The sequence below is a fragment of the Typopeltis vanoorti genome, chromosome 8, assembly GCF_054136105.1.
Source record: "Typopeltis vanoorti isolate ZY-2024b chromosome 8, IOZ_Tvanoo_1.0, whole genome shotgun sequence".
Lineage (NCBI taxonomy): Eukaryota > Metazoa > Arthropoda > Arachnida > Uropygi > Thelyphonidae > Typopeltis > Typopeltis vanoorti.
In genome coordinates, this window is record NC_143556.1 from 111211308 (window position 1) to 111230174 (window position 18867).

The window sequence follows — 18867 nt, forward strand, 5'->3', positions numbered from 1 at the left end:
TTTAGACGGAAAGACTTCTACCGAGGTATTTAAAACGATAAGTGATTAATGAACATCCATAAAGATTCGCCAACGGAATGTTCCGAATATTTAAGTGGATTGGCGATGAAATGAAGTTTAATGAAAACGGATAATTCTGCAGATAACTTATGTTTATCTAGTTCGCGATAATGTTGTTGAATCAGAGATGGAATGAAAAATCTACCTTACTATAAGTTCGCCCACCGATTTGAGGTCCCTCGACACTTCTGCGCATCTCAGAAAAAGAAGAATCCATTCCGATAATAGGGTAATCAGTCCGTATAGTGGGATGAGTTGTTTATTATTACCGGTCGGAAAATTAACTTCTCTTTTATGATTATTGTAGTTAACTATGTTGCTTGTATAACAGTTGGAAAATTTTACCTATAAAGCACGTGATTTCGCGTGTTGGCAACCAATTCGGACGTCCTTCATTTTTTTCTCCCCTTCAGCATGAATCGACTATTCTTGGAAAGACGCGAAGCAGGGACCTGGAAACGGTGGGCGAACTATATGTATGGTCTTAGCTGTAAAAGGAAACAAAAATCGTGGTTTAAGACAAATCCGTGCGATGCAAGCTAATCCTAGTCTCCACTAATAAATTAATAGCCTTTTGATGTCACTGCTTATCATTATGCGCATGTAATTTATTGCATCTGATTAGCAAGTTTCTTAAAAATAAGTAAGAAAAGTAGTGGCAAGAGTTTTCTTTGTTTTGTTTTGTTCTTATTTTCACGGACTTTATTTCCTTAATAACCCGGTCACCAGTAATTAACTTTTTTACCTTAAAGTGTTAAACGATAAATTCCATCGATAATATGACGTTTCTGTATATCCCAAGGACTTGTCGATGACAGTTAAAATGCATAATTATTGTTATTTATTGTTAGTTTTCCTTTCTCGAATATTTTTCACTTTATTGAAGAGGAGAAAGTTACTTATGTTGCAGGAAACGCGATGGGGGAGTGCCTAGAGAAGGAGCAAAGGTCATTAGTCCCGACAGTATGTAGAAAAAGGTTATTCTTCATCGACTGAAGTCTTCTACTTTATTATTATTATGGCTGGATTTATTATAGCGCGTTTTTATTTTATCTATTTTTGTATAAGTAATATTTTTGAATTTTTTTTAATGTAAGTTCGTTTGTATTACCACAGCCTCACCATATTCCTCATATTCCTACTACCAACACTTTAAATTCACATTCATTTATTTCATATGTGCACTCTGTTAAACGCGATATTTCATTAGTATGATGGGACGTATGAGAATATCCATAAACAAATTCTGATTATTAAGAATAATATTTATATTGTTAATTTGTACATATCAAATAATCATATTTTCGTGTTTGCATAATGTGCGATTTGATGATAGGATAAGAGGGGAGTTGAATTTCATCCAAGTGCGAGACTACCGCCGCCACACTTAATGGAGGCCTAAAGTTGCTTGAAGAAGTTTTATATACAGTGTGTGTAAAAATTAACAAAAATAGGAAGAAACCCTTAGTTCGCCCACGGCTAACGTTTACAAAAATCTTTCTTGGGTGGTGGGTCACATGGAATATATGCATACTGTCATGTGCATACCTATAGATTAAGATGTCGAAATATCTACTTGACGATATATTACATGAAAAGCGAAAGAAAGAAAATGTCAGTTTGGATTTACAAGCGTTATTCTAGACTACTAAATAGACACTTTCTTATAATTGAATACTGCAGTTGTGCCTGTCGCGGCGGTGTTTAAAATATAGTGTGGCATCTCCATGACTTGAGTAGGTGCAATGGTAAAGCTATACTACTGTTACCATCTGCACATGACACGCACAGTTGAAGACTATATGCATTAAACGAAATATCAGTGTTGTCGTTTTTTTTCCTTCTTAAATTTAATTCACGAAAGTAATGAAAACAAGAAAAATTGTATAATGACTTACTTCAAAAAATGAAGTATTCGAGGAGGAATCATTTTAACTATAAATTCTTGGTTCAAACTCATCTTGCTGATTGAAAATGAATATATCGCTTATATTTAAAAAACTAAGATCACGCTAAGAACAATTTACCCAAGTAGCAACATGGCAATACCTTCATTAATGTTACGTGGTTTACAGTTGCTCGAATTTGTCATGTCTTTAATATTCGATTCTCTTTAAATAGTCGAACTTGTTGATATCAATGGCATATCCACTCTCTAATCTGCAGGTCGTGGGTTTGAATCCCATTGTAGTATTACTTGTGAATCATCTTTCATGCTGGGTGATGGTTGCCCACTAGGAAACCATCACCATTTGGAGACCCGATGTGTCTTTACACTTTTATTTAATAAATTAAAAAAAAAAAAAATTGGCTTCTTTGTATTGCATCAAAACTCACAGTTTCGTTTATTATTGAAAACAGTGCTACATCCGAAATGTATTTTCTATATACTTGTATCTCTCGAATGCTGAGATAGTAATAATATGCATTTGACTATTAGGAATGCCTCATGACGAATAGCGCGTTGTGTGTGCATGTCGAATGATAAATCTCTACAATCTGGTTGATCACTAGGAATATTAGTAATATTATAAATTAATTACTTACTGATGCTTTCAGCGATTGGTTCAAGAAATAAGATTTTAGTGTCAATTTTATCTTATTACTAGGGGCTACGCCCCCTCCCCCTGGCTCCTACGACGCCCAACCCTGCGAGTTCCGGATTGGTAGGCCGGTTCTCCTTGAATTCTGATGACTCGAATTTTGAAGACTCGTTCCAAAACGTGACATAAAAATGCTTATCATTTTATATATATATAGGGTAGATTTTACTTACTTTTCTGGAAGCTCTCCTTCCAAAGAAATAACTTGTCAGCAGCTGTTCTCGAAAATGAGAAGATCAGTTGCCTTCGCCTAATGGGATTATACAAATAGCTTTGATGGGTTAGTACAAGCTGAACAAAAAGCCATTCGGTTTAAAATATGTGACGAGTCTTCTTATATAAATATTTAAATATTGATATGGGAGTTAATTTTCATTTGCAGCTCCTTCGACATGAATAAACCAAAGAATGTGTAATTAAAAATAACAACTGATTTTTTTTTTACATAATAGATATTTTCACATAGATAAAAATATTATGTAAAAATGAGCCAAATTCTGAGAAAGCAGAAAGATAGTAGTTTAGGAGACCCATTAAAATTGGCTTTATGTTTAATCCATGTTGTTGCTGCTATTATTTTTTTAAACAGGTGATTTTTGTCTCTTAGTCCATAAAATATCACTCATTTTTAAATAACGTATCTAAAGCAATAGAAGAATATATTGTGAAAAATGGTGAAGGATGGCGGCCTAGATGTTGGGTAGAAAGGAACTTCCCGCTGCAATCACACATCATTTTAGTCCGAAGTTTCAGAAAACGTTTAGCAGTGTTATAAACAACTATGTTTCATATTTAGTCGAAATCGATTAAGCGATGCGATCTGCAGATGTATTTTTGAGAACTAAGTAGAGAAGAAAAACAAGTTTGAGATTTTTCGATATTGCTGAAGTGCTACGGCTCGTTCACCTGACTTTACGCTTCAAATTTAGTATACTGTGTGTGTGTTCTATTGAATAAAGTGAACAGATCGATAATATTAAACTAAAATTTCATGTCGAATTTTGCAGTAATGATTCTTGTAATATGAGTAGTCCGTAGCTCGCTACGGTACTGAGCTTGAGGCATTGCCGTGACCTCCATAGAACAACGCACTCTTTATGGACTAGCTGTAGTCGATATTAGGAGAATGTCGCTTAAGATGAAAAATGGCTTTATGTTTGACCGTTAGTGATCGGAAGACTGTTTCCTTCTTAAGTTTGTATTCAATGACAAACTTAAGAAAGAAACCGATCGGAGACAAAGCATTCATAGCTTTGTCACTTAGCAGCGAGTTCATGCCTTTCTTCACTATTCTCATAGCGAAGAAAGGCATATTTTTATAGCATAGCCTATCCTAACTACACGAAGATTATTCTAAAACTTGTTTAAGAATGAAGAAATAATAAGCACCGCAACTATACTTGATAGAAATGCCAGATTCGGTACTACTTTTCCCCCCCGTAAATTTAGCTTTTAATGAATTGAAATTCAGCTGTAAGTTATTCAAAGAATAAAGCAAATGTAAAATATTTTAATGCATACGCATTCTTTTTTTTTTTTATCTTCGGTTACTTTTTGTTCCAAAAAATAATTACACTTAAAAAGTTTGCCATCCTGGGTAACTTTCTCTATTATAATCCCCCCCCCCCCCCCTTCAGTAATGTGCTGTTACTGCATGAAAACTTTTTATCCACCATTTTTTGTATCTTATCCAACTGAGAAGGGAAATAGATTCATTATTTAAATATGTTTTATTAAACGAAGATTGGATTAAAAAAAATTAAATCGCAATTCTACGAAGTTACGAAGAAAAAAAAAATGAAAACGAAAAAAAAAATGAAAAAAAAAACATGGCTTTCAGCTTTTCATGTGACAGAAAATTATTATGAATTTTCTTAGAATAGATTCGCGGTTAACCGACGTGCTATTTTTAACAGATGTAAAGAACTCGAGAATAATGCGCGATTTTCTTTTTCACATGTAATAAGAATGGGATGAAAAGGGATTTCACTCACTCCCTCGTCTGACATGTGCATTATACTTAATGCTATAATTACTGTTCGTTTCCATTAAATTTTAAAGTTTACATATGCACTTATGTAAGTAGAGCAGCAAAGAGTTGACTACCAAAGACGTAATCTGCTCATCTGAAATCTGCTAGGAAAACAAAGTTGGTGTCTATTGGCCTGTTCTTTCATTTGCAATAGTTTGATTTTTTTGGCTCCCCAAACCAAAGAAAGGTTGTTAACCCAAGTACATTAGCAACTTGAGTGGGCTAAGGATTTTTATTATTTTTTATATTTTTATTCACTTTTAACATGATCGGGAAACGCTGCTCTGCTCTAGAGACTAAACACGGAACGGTTTTTTTTTTTTTTTTTTTTACTTCAGGCCTCCAGTAAGAAGCCTCACTTAAGTGGGAGATGAAATTCATCTCTCACCTAAGACGATCGCAAACATCTATGCTTGTACTCTGTATTATACAAATATACCCATATGCAATCATATATTAAGCACACTGACATTCAACTTTTAATGTTTGGTGTTTTAATATACTGAATTGTATGCTTTAATTTTCTTATGATAACCATTTTATGTTATTAACAGACCATTTTATTTTATTCGATTGATCATATGCTTAACAGCCGTAAACAGGACCGATGAAGAAATTATCTATAATTTCTCCATATTTTGGAGTAGTTAATGCATTGCGGTGTTTGGTTGCAATACAGGGAGCTTCGGGGGATTGTATCTGAATGGGGTATAACAGACAATCGTTTATCGTGCAACACACGATACAGGACCGATGAAGAAATTATCTATAATTTCTCCATATTTTGGAGTAGTTAATGCATTGCGGTGTTTGGTTGCAATACAGGGAGCTTCGGGGGATTGTATCTGAATGGGGTATAATTATCGTGTTGCACGATAGTCGGTGTTGCACGATAATCGTTTATCGTGCAACACCTATGGACAAGGAAATATCTTCGTATGTGAGCGCGCAGAATCGAACACAGCGGATGGAAGGACAAGAGGGTAGCAAAAACATGACACCATATCCCCCCCCCCCTCGCCTCCCATCATGTTTGTAGTCATCATGATATTATTGAGAACCCTGCTCTAGAGACCAAACACGGAACTTTTTTTTTAAGTTACTTCAGGCCTCTCATTAAGAGGCCTCTTTAATTCCCCACGTTTGGTCAACATAATAGGGGAATATGATGCAATGCAATGCAATGCGGCCTGTTTTCCTTCCGCCAGGACGGCAAAGGCGCTGAATTAGTGCAGCCTATTTGAGTATCGTAGCGACTAAGTGCACTCAGATCATTTATCCTACATATCATTAACATTTTCAAAGGATAACGTGTTGATAACGGGCACGCGTTACGTGGAATTATCCTGTAAATCGAACCTGTGATGTGACTTCCTTTCAGAGTATCATCCATGGAACAGTTACAGGAACAATATAGTGATCGTAGTCGCCGAATGTATCTCCTTGAGATATTGTGAAATAAGATATTCATGAGAGAGAGAGAGAGAGAGAGAGAGAGAGATAAGCAAATTCAGTACGGAAATTTATATTTATGATGTGGTGTAAGTTACAAAATGAAGTTATTTCGGGACCTCGTGTCGTCGGATTATGAAAGTTTTTGAAGACTAGCGGTATTTAACATGTTCCTATGCAGACAGCTATTAAACTGATTACTCAGCGTATCATCTTTCAAAGAAAACGGAATAATAAATGTATTCATTCGTATGTCGCCCATATTAACAAAATAAACTTTTAGGATCTTTGTGCTATTCAATTTGTATATAAACCTACCGACAAATCGAGTATATTTTCCTTTTCTCTTCATCCAACTTAATGCTTGCAAATATAAGCTGAATTCGGTTGTTTTTCTTTTCTTTACAATTCTCGTGCTTCGAAGTATACATTACCATTACCTTAGCTCTGAATACTTGATTCAGAACAAACTTCAAGCAATACCTGCATTATTGATCACAGATTTAAACCATGGTTTACAGCTGTTTAGTAATGTGTGTAGGCGGCGATTACTAGTAAATGCCAACTAACTCCAAGCTTCGAAATTGTTCATTCGCTGAGCGTAGGTGTTTAATTTAATCATAACAGTACACCAACCACTTCAAAGAGATGCGTTGTCATAGCGGCTGATATTAAAGGAGGTCAACACACCTGAGATTTGGAATCTAGCTACGTGATGTTCGTAGTAAGGGACAGGTAAAGAAAAAAAAAACTGCAGTGCTATGTGTAATAGAACTGAAATGTAATTAGAAATTTTACAAGGTTTTAAAACAAGAAACACTTTCAAAAGAGTTCACTCTTCGAAAAATTCATGAAACTTTAACATTGCTTGTTCGATGAAGAATGAGACAACTTCTAACAGCAGCAAGCGATTACGAGATCTATTCTTACTGTAGAGAACTAAAAAAGTCGAATTTCGTTTGCACTGGTGCTCCATGTCATGGGAAACAGAAAGAAAACAGCCTCCTTTCCAAAACTGCACTTCCATGTAAGCAATGTCATTCTGATTTAATACTGGAGGCGGCTGCGCAAAAATGCTTACATTAAATGAAAACAGGGGAATTGAAAAGCGAAGTTGCTATTCTGCGCTCGTTCGATTTGTCATACGATCACTTGACAACAGACACAAAGGGCCATTCGCGATCACTGCGTCCGTTTTTCTATTTCCAGTGAAATTTATTATTTTGACCTTCAGATAAACGCTGGCATTTGTTTTATCGTCTAACAATTGAGGCCGTGTGGTTGGAGAAATTTCTTTGTAAATGTTGATAATTTTTTAAGATTTCTTTTAATGATTTTATATTTCTCGATAGTACAAAATTTAAATTAACACATTCAGATAATGTTTTTGTTTATGCAACAGTGGCTTAACTACTAGCATAAAGCGATGTTTCTAAAATTTTTGTGAAAATCTTACAATTACAACACATGTAGAAATTTTGCTAGTAAAACTTTTGTCAATTAGTTTGTCTCTTCATGATGTTGTGATTTAGCCTTAGGATCCTTAGAATTATCAATCTTATTCGTATATATTTAGCAGGTATAACAATTGAAAAATGTTGGTCTTCACCCTTTAGATGGATAGCATTAAAAGCTTTCGAGATACAACGTGATTATTTATGATGCCAGCGGTTGTTCGCCTAGTTGGTTTAATTGTAATGCAGTATTGCTGGAGAGAGCAGACCAAAATAAGATCGTAGCTGAGGAGCTGTGCCTCCCACGAAATGTCTAATTTCTGTTTTGAACTACATACAGGTTTACAACGCTTAAGAATCATGCCGGTTAAGTTGTAAAGGGAAAATAAATAATATAAAAATAATAGGAAAATTTATTTTATAATGAAATACAAATGACCCAGTCTATTACTGAGTACTACAAAAATCGTACAACGCTCATTCCTGCTAGTTGACACTCAACTTCGGTATGAATTTGAAGTACAGACGATAGTTGAAATTAAATTAGGAACGAGAGGTTACTAAGGCTGAGAGAGAGAAAAACTGTTATATCCATTAACCGTATGTGTTCTGGTTGTTCGCCATGTGAAAAATCCTTTTTCCTTTGAGGCAGCTAACGCGCATTCATTTGAAAAGCTCTTATAAAGGTCATCTCGTCCTCAAGGAAGAGATGAACTGTCAAAGACCTTTCAATCATTGACTTAGAAACCCCTTCCCCTCTACGAAATTCGAATTGCCGTATTTTCAATTGAAGGACAAGTGCTGCAGCGCACTGTCAAGTACGATGCAGAGGTGCATAGGTATGCTCTTACCAATTCACTCCGCTTTCTTTCACACAGTGTTGTATTTATTTATTACTGATATTTTTATGGTCGCTGTTCATAACAAGTGGCATCAGTAGTTCTTTTCTAAATGTGTGGACACGTGCAGAGGGTGGTCACTATCCCTTTAGAGATCAATGACAAACTCACAGTAACAAATATGCGTTTCTTCTCATTCGCTTCCGTTATGCGTTTCTTCTCAACACCCGCTTTCTCGTTTGCTTCTTTACTATTTTTAATCTGAAAGCGCTTTGTGTTAGTCTTATATGGAGATAGCAGGAATTTCCTCCCGGAAACTCAGGTTTTTCATCCTGCAAATAGGAAAACCGGCCTGAACAACACAATTACCGTAATTCCAAACAACCACAATTTTAGTACATTTTCAAGTGTTGAAATCTAGTATTACGCTACCTCGATTTAGCATTATTAATGATGAACTGTATGTGACAGTTATTAGCATGAATTGGCCTCATCTTATCTATTACACTAACGAGCGAAGTTCCCTTAGTAATGAATAATGGTAGTATGCAATTGTAACTAATTAAATTCTTGACTGGTAAATGGTGAACATTCCTGTTCTTTTGTATCACCCATTATGCGTGTGTGTGTGTGTGTGTATGAGAAAGAGAGTGAGATCTAATTATTTTCGCGTGAATGGTCTGAGTTTCAAAATGTCCGAAGTAATTCACTTAATTTCGAAATTCATTTTACGCTCTATTTCGAGTAGCATCCTTAGAATACCTGCGATGAAACAGCTTCCAAAAGTGATGCTTGCCTATAAGAGTTAAATTTTAATTAATGCTACTTTACGATTTTGTTGAGAAAGGCAAATGATTTCTATATAACAGCCCCGTTTTTTTTTTCATCAAAGTGCAGAACTCTTAGCTTTAACAAGCAAGCAGAATTATCATAAACAATCAAAAAAATAGTGATTCGTAATATCATATTTTTATAGTATTCGTTATCACAATAGTTATACTGGGCTTTTTCTCCTAAAAATGACATTAAAATGGTACGCTTTAAACGACTCCAGGATTTTTACCTATTATATTCATGCTTCAGAAATTAATGATTATTCTATTTTTTAAAGGATATAAGCCTTTTTTTAGTCTCTTTGTCTCAGCTAGTTTTATATTGAAGCACTAGCTTATGAAATATTTCTGTCTTCATTCTTTTAATGTGCCCTCCAATAATGTTCACAATTATTTTCTCTATTTGTGGTAATTACCACTAATAAATTAAACCAAGTTGTTTAAATATTTCATTATACCTTACATTTTTTGCGATCTATCGTGTTATATTTTGCTGGTTTAACTCATAATTTTCATTCCAGCTGCTTGATCGTTATCGTTTTCTTGTTCAGATTTCACTGCAACACATGGTTTAGTATAGTTAACAATGGCCTCTACTGTAAACTTAAATGCACTCGAATCGAGCAGTGCTAACTATAAACTCTAATGAACAATAGCAAACCGACAAAAGTACTATATGCATAAAATAAATGGGAAGAACTGGAACACCATGAAAGCAATGGCATGAGACCGGAACAGGCGTCTTGGCCTAAAATCCATAAGGATATTGCGAACATTTAATCTTGTCTTTCTTTTCAGCAGTTTAGGTTTAAGCACAGTTTATTACACGTGCTAATTTTAGGTATTTTGTTATTTTCATATTTATGCCCTTTGCGTCTTCTCATGAAGAGGCAATTAACTGGAGAACAAATATGGATCTATTTCAAGCCATTTCTGGTCTCCAATAAGCGGGGCATTGGTCTCACACTAGGCGACGAAATTCATCTCCCACTTAAAGACAATCAAAAACATCCATGCCCAGGGCGGGATTCGAACCTGTTGATTGGAGAATGGATATGCTTACCACTCGCTAATAGGTCAGCTAATTAAACAAAATACTTATTCCAAAATTTTATTTACTATTATTTCACTTTTAGTTATTGTTTTCAATTTCCTTGAGGTTGACATTCCGAAATCTTTACTTTTTAGTTTAGAATAAACTTCAGAAAGTTACGTTCTAATTATTCTCCGAGAATCTGAAAAAAAAAAGGGAGTCATGTGAAATAGTCCCAGAAACAAGGATATATTCCTTGTTTCTGAGATGGTGATGATTTGCTGACGTTTGAGGTTATCTGTATCTTATTAGCCTTCTGTCTTATCGAAATCTTCGCAAAATCGATAAATTTAATGTGTTTTTAATGATCACTTTTTTAGCTCTTTAATATTCAATTGTGCATTTTTGGAAAGGAATTTAATTTTTTACCCATATACTTTTAGAATCACTTATTACGTTTTTTTATAAAAAAGTAATAAGTGATTCTAAATTGAAACAAATTTTGTTTCTAACGATCACGTACAGCCCCCCCCCCCCATCAAATGCACAACCTTGTATGAAACGTTACAGGTCGTGTTTCAACTGGCTTTGAAGAAGGCGGCTGAATTACAGATGCAAATTCAGGTAATCATTTACAGAAATATGAATGAGAAAGAGTGGTGGTGATCAGAGAGAACAAAGGAAAATTACTAAACTGCTGTAGTTGACAAAGACAGGAATTTAAAACGAATTGCAAAGAGAAACGGAACGAATGCTAATCATATTACTATTGTAGCATCGCCTCACACGAGAACATATGTGAGCATGAATACAATTCTAGCATTATCACGTCATCTGTTTAGAACTTCAGAGAAAATCAATTGAATAAGAGAGAGAGACAAAAATAACAATTTAAATTCGAATGTTGACTTTGCACACCTTCTGATTATTGAAAAGATACGGTAGATGAAATTGATTGTAACTTTTAATAATTATCAGGTCCCCACTTGCATAAGGCAAGGCATTTTGCCAGCTAGTGAATTGCTGAAGATTGAAAAAAAAAAAAAAAAGAAAGAAGTTTATGATGTTTTTATTAAATAAAAAAAAATCTTTTAACTTTAAGAAAACTCAGTTTTCCTTAAAGCCTAGCCTCCATCAAAGAAGTTATCGTTGCTTTGTCATTTTTTTCTTCGGAGTTTTCTTAAAGTTAAAATTGATTAAACATAATTATACTCTCCTGCTCTTCGGTCATTGGTATGACAGATGTGTTTACGCAGTTACCTACCACCACAGCTTCCTGAGAAAAGGAGTTTTAGTAAGATGAATATAATATCTAAGAACAGAACTACGATCAAGGTTCCAGCTCAGAGGATCTTCTGATAATATCAAATAATGGCCGTCAATTAATTTATTTGAACCAGAATGTACAATTGATAAGTAGTATTTTTCTGGAAATATGCATTATATAAGGACCATTCTATTAACAGAAATTAACGAATAATAAATCATATTGCCAAAGGGAAAAAGCTATCGTTTTACTGTTCTTACTATTACTTATCAATCCTGCTTCGAATGGTTCTCACACAAAGGAAATAGTTAACCACGACAACGCCATTAAGGGAACTCCTATTGGACACATAATTGAAAATGGGGGAAAGCCTTTTTTTGCATAGCGAGTACAGTTCACATAATTTTTCCAGCGTCCTATTAATCATTGAGGTATTCACAATGTTCGTTTTAGAAAAGTTACAAAGCAGCTGAACCTTTTTTAATAATTTTTTCGCTTGTTATTTATCAAGGTCTTAGAGTTTAAGACCAAATTTTAATCCGATCAGATCTCTAGGAGAAGCTACCCTAAAGAAGGAATTTCATAACATCATTTCAGTGTTTTTCATTGTGCTTAGAAAAAGTTGTGTACATATGTAGTTAGTGGATTGAGTGGTGGAGACGAAGTTGTAGATCAGGTGTCCTCCCTCGATGAGTCTTTCGACTCCCTGGATGTGTCATGTAATAATAATAATAATATGTTGCCTGTGGAAAACTATTATGAAGCCACTGAAATGTATGAAATGGCCAATAAAGTAAAATATACAATCTAATCTATTACATTGTATATAAAAGTGAAGGCTTGTTTCCACTGTACACATTTGCACCGTGGGGGCCTACTCTCCCCGTTCTCTAAAACAGTAGAGTGTTTGATTAGAGAACGGGGAGCTAAATTTGGACCAACAGTCAATAGGAGTTACAATTTACCTCACAAGGTTGGGTTCAGTGTACAGATGAATTATTTTTCTGTGTTCATTTTTCGCGATCGATAGACGTCATCAAGATGGAAGAAACGTCGTATACTCTGTGAGAACATTATTGTAGTTTTCGAAATGTAATTCTAAAATGTACTTCTTATTCTAAACTACTGTCTTCTTCTTCTCTCTTCCATCATCTATGTGGATGATGATGAGGCCTGAGGCCGAATGAACTCTTTCCACTTCTATCTGTCCCTGGAGAGTCCGAACAATTCTGTCCAGTTTGGTGTCGCTTGTTGTGATTTGGTTTTCAGGTCCTCTTTTATTTTGTCTATGCATCTAATTCTGGGCCGCCCTTTGGATCTTTTACCTTCCATCGTTGTATTCAGGGCTTTAGCTGGTAGTCTTTCTGTTCCTATTCTGGACACATGGCCAAACCATCGCAGTTTTCTTTCTTGGATTTTGTCTATTATTGTTATTTCTTGTTTTAGTTGTTTCCTTATGTCTTCGTTTCTTAGTTTATCAAGCGGAGATACTCCAAGTAATCTTCTTAGCCAACCCATTTCAGTAGTTAATAATTTTTTCTCTTCAGCTGTTATGAGATTAAAACATTCACTTCCATAGAGGAGTATTGGGAGGACCATTGTTTCATAGATTCTTACTTTTGTTACTTGTTTGATGTCTCTTGACTTACATATTTTATTAAGTCTTCCAGAAGTTTGGGATGCTTGACTGATTCGTCTCTTTATATCTTGTAATTTCACCATTGTACTCAATAACTCCTCTAAGGTAGGTGAAGTTTTCTACCTGCTCTAGATTCTTACTATCAATTTCCATTTTCAGATTGGTGCTTCTTTTTCCTATTTGCATAATCTTTGTTTTGTCTATATTTATATTTAATCCACATTTTATACATTCTTCCTTTATTTTATCAGAAATCCGTTGTAGATTTTCTTCTGTGGTTGCAAGTAATGCAATGATGTCTTCAAAGTTTAAATTTGTTCATTTTTTATCATATATTTTGATTCCGGAGTTTTCATTTTTTAAGGCCTTACTGGTTTGCTACTTCCAGTGTAAGATTGAACAGGTCTGGTGACAGATTGCATCCCTGTCTTATTACTCCGCTCTCTGTGTGGAACCAGTTGGTTAAGGCGTTCTCCATTCGTACTGCACTTTCAGATTTCTCATACAGATTCTTTATTATTCTTATAGTTTTGTTGGGAATTCCAAATTCTTCCATGGTTTTCATTGTTCTCTTCTATGGATTGAATCAAATGTCTGACGAAAGTCTATGAAATTTATGTAGCAACTTTGGTTGTACTCTAGTGTCTTTTCTATTAGCTGTCTTAAGGTGAAAATAGTGGATCAATTGTGTTTGTCCTGTATGAAACATGCTTGTTCTTCTTCTCCTAGTGCTAGTTCTATATATGGCTTAATTTGTTTTTGGAGTACTTTCGTAAAATTCGTAAAAACCTTACTTGGAATACTGATGAGACTAATGCCTCTGTAATTATTGCATTCTGTTTTTATCTCCTTTTTTGTATATAGGATATAACTGATTTGGTCCAATCAATATGCACTGCTTCATTTTTGTAGATCCTCAAATAATGTTTTTAATGGTTCCAAAAGTTGTTCCTTTCCTGATTTTAAAAAGTCTGCGTGTATTTGATTAATACCAGGTGCTTTTGAGTTTTTCTATGCTGTGTGTTATTATTTCTTTGGTAAAGATATTTGTTTCCTCTTCCATTCAGTGGCTAGAATAGTAATATCCTTGGAGCTGTTTTTATTATATGTCTCTAAAAGTATTCTTCCCATCTGGCCATTCTTTTTGTTTTACTTTCAATTAGTTGTCCCTCTTTGTTTTTGATCATTATCATTTTTGTTGTCCGTGTCTTACTAATTTGGTCTATTTGTTTATGTAATCCACGGAGGTTATTTTCTTTTGATAGCTTCTCTGCCAATTTGAAATTTTCTTGTAACCAGTTATTCTTGTCTCTTTTAACTAGTTTTATAATTTATCTGGTTAATCTATTATGTTCATTTCTGTTATAGTTCTGTTTTTAGTTTTATTGTTTTCCTTTGATCGCTTAACTTTTTTACTTCATTCGAGATCCAATCCTTTTTACTTTATCGTTCTGTGTAATCTTTAATTGGCATCAATGTTCTTCGATGTTTATATTCTGTTTTGGTAGTCCTTCAGGTTACTGTATACACTTTTAATAAACTGTATACACTTTTAATAAAAACTAATATGTTTTAGTTGTGTGTGAGATGGAATTTTGAGAGATGAAGAGCGGGAGAAAGAGGAAAAGGAATCGCTATGTAAGATAAATCGGACTTGAAAAACTTCAGATTTCATTTGTTTAAGAAATACGAAATCAAGGCCTGAGTAAGCCGCAATATGCTACTATGGTATATTGCTACTGAGAAGTACGCTTGACCAAGCATCATTTGGAATTTAGAAATGGCAATACATAAGTAGTATGGGTGGCACTTCTGACCAGATCAAGATAAGATAAGGAAAGTGGGCGTGTCTTCCTGACGTCATTGTGAGTGACGTCATGAGTTTGGAATTTCCATGTGGGCAAGTGTGTGAATGGCTTCAGTTCTTGTGTTTTGGTTCGCGTATGGGATTATGGGGGATTTTTTTGGTTCGCCTATGGAATTATGGGTGATGATAGAGATAAGGATTCGTGTTGTGATTGGTGGGACAGTTTAAACTAAATGCTTCCGGTGTGCGTGGCTTCCTGAGTCAGGAATTATGGGTGATGGTAGAGATAAGGATTCGTGTTGTGGGTGTGTGTTGTTTTCAGATGTAGATAAGTGACGTCATTTGTTATTTGTAAATAAGTGACGTTGTTGTTTTGAATGGAAAGGATGATATTAGTGGATAAGAAATCGTGTCGTGATTGGTGGGACACTTCTGGCCAGATCAAGATAAGATAAGGAATCGTGACGCGAATGTTTGTTGTTATTGTTGTAAATAAGTGACGTTGTTGTTTTGAATGGAAAGGATGATATTAGTGGATAAGAAATCGTCTCGTGATTGGTGGGACACTTCTGACAAGTTCAAGATAACATTAGGATTCGTGACGTGAATGTTTGTTGTTATTGAGTTTGGAATGATAATTTAATTTAACTATATTCTATGTCACACAAACATACAGTTTTTTTTTTCTTCTATAGATGGTTGTACTAATTTTCCAATACATTTTGGGTATTTATTTCCTGTTAAAGTGTGGGAATTCTTAGAGAAAGTCGTGATGGCTCTCGTGTTTCGAGTTTTTCCGAATAATTAATTATATACTTAAAAAACCTGTCCTTAAACACACACACACACACACACACACACACACACACACACACACACACACACATATTAGATATAAAAAAATCGCTAATGTATCCATGTTGATACTCTAATATATACCCTATGATTATTCTTATGGAAAAAAAAAACTATTCAGTATTAGAATTACGCTTACCAAAAACATACGAGCAATTGTTATGTTTAAGTTAAATGTGACACACATCTGTCATTGTCGTCTGTGGGAATTCTTAGAGTATGTCGTGATGGCGGGTGTGATTAGATTTTTCTGAATAATTAATTATATACTGGTGTCACTCAAACATACGTTTTTTTTTTATTTTATTTTTTTTTTTTATTTTATATAGATGGTTGTACTAATTTTCCAATACATTTGGGGTATTTGTTTCCTGTTAAAGGGTGGGAATTCTTAGAGTAAGTCGTGATGGCGGCAGTCTTTCGAGCTTTTCTGAATAATTAATTATATACTGATGTCACTCAACACACATACTTTTTTTTTTTTCCATACCTCATCTGTATTTTCTTCTATATACATATTCTAATCAAGTTCATATTTTATTCATAATTCATCCGGATATTTTGATTTGTCTAAAAGTAAGATCTTAAAGTTCAATAAATAAATAAATAAACAAATCGTGTGTGTTTTCACGGTTATTTCAAAAGTGTTCTTACTTAAACATACATAACACATCAAAGACACTGTTTGTTCTTTTAAGTTTACATATTTATTTCACAGATATTATTTACAATGCAATATGCAGAAATAGGAATTTACATATATCACCAATGCAAATGGTGTTTTTCTTGGCGTAACATTTCTTTCACATACACTTTAGACATGAAAACTCGCTAATGTGTCCATGTTGATACTCTAATATACCCTGTGATTATTCTTATGAAAACAAAAAAACAAACAAAAAAAACCCGTTCAGTTTTAGAATTACGTTTACTAAAAACATACGACCACTGATTATTGTATTACAATTATCAATTGTTATGTTTAAGTTAAAATTCACTTACATTTCTTTCCAGAATGAGAACATATTGGTACTAACTAGGTTTTCTGAATATTCCAAATTGTTGATTTTTAACATATATTCACAGCACAGAACACAAACACAACTCTGAAATCCATTTGACGTTTTCATTATAGGTTTTACTTTTAAAATTCAGTTAACTACATATTATAACCAGAATAACTGAGTAAAATAAATAAATTGTGTGTGAATTACTTTCCCACACTGTTAATTTTCATTAAGCTAGTTTGTAGATAACTGAGTGACTCATTTCCGGTCAGCCAGTCATCGTTCTTTTCTTAGCTGTATATAGCGCTTACTTCAAAGGTAAAATATTTCCGGGGTAGTGTATTAGTCAAGCTTTCATGTGAGTAATGTTTACAATAGTGTTAGGTAGCAAAGATTTGTAAATGACCTCATGTGATCTTTGAGACCTGACTTGTTCGCATCCCTTCCTATCCTACACATATTGCACTCAAGCTTAATGTTGTGACTAAGAGTTTTCGAGGTGTTACTCTACTGATGGGTAGCAAAGGTTCGTAATTTGACCTTGTCTGATCGATGAGAACTAAATTATTCATTGTCATATGTTGTGATTATTGGTTTTCCATTGGTTCTGATTTTTTCCCACACTGTTAGTTTTCATTCATTAACTTTGTTTCTAGATAACGAACAAATAAGACTTTTACTTCAATGAATCAAAAAAAAAAAAAATTCTCTGGTTACTTTGTGGCATGAAATTTCACAAGGAAAAAAAAAAAAAAAAAAAAAAATGTTATCTTCTTTCTTAAATTTGTATAACACATCTACGACACCCAATTTGTTCATTTAATTTACACATTTTATTGAACGAAATATTATTTACAAATTGTATTTACTGAATCTAACAATACAGAAAATAAATAAATTGAAAAATACATCAAAGGTTCTTCCATGGTTGTGGAATTACCATCGTATGGTTTTGACAGTGTGATTCTCATCTGAAAGTTAATTTTCATTTGGTGGTTGTTTGTTGGGAATTTATTACTGTAGTAGTAAAATTAAGGGTTGCATATTTATATTTTCGAATCCAATACGTATACTTCAGAGAATTATTAAAAGCACAGAATCTTTCGTTATGTTTCCAAAAGCATTTAAAAGTACACATTATGTTTTCACGTTTTGGGCATCCAATTTCATTTAAATCAAGAACAGGCCTCCCTATTAACTTCGTTAATGTTTTTGATTTTTCTCTTCCTTTGGCAAGTAATATATGATATTTGCATGTTGATTCTATCATCCAATCTCTTAGTTTGTCCAAAGCTAGTGAACCAATTTCCCAATTCAGCTGATGGTTATATTTTATTAACCAAGAATTCTGTTTTTTAACTCTTTCAGGTAATTCTTTCCAACTACAAGGTGATTTTGTCACTGCATATCTTACACTAAATCCATCAGAAATACAAATTTCTTTAGGAAATAAATTTGAACTGCTATTCAACAAATATTGTACATCAATTATCCCAATGATAAGTGAAAATTCGTATTTTTCACCCACTGTCGATTTTTCATAATCATTTTCCTTCATTCTTCTTCTTCGATTACTTCATATGGCACCACAAATAAATAGTTATTTATTATTATTTCACTGATTATTAGCTCTGATCGTATACTTTATGGTAACTTTCGTTTACAAAATTCTAAACAATTAGAACTTTTCACAAAGAAACTTTCAATGAATTTGTGGCTCACCCATTATTTTTGCATTACCAAACACAAAACAGCAGCTGCAGTGGATGAACGATTACCTTAAGTCCAAACTCACTCGACTCTCTGGTATTTCCTTATAGTACTGTTTACACTTACCATCCCCTACCCTGACCGTTCCTTCAAAATGAACCTTTGCGCAGATGACTCAACGACATGTTTTCACATGCTGTTGGATATACTGTTGGTGTGTTTTTATCTTACTTTGTGTAGGGAAAGGTAAAATTTGTATATGTGTTATCTGTAGAG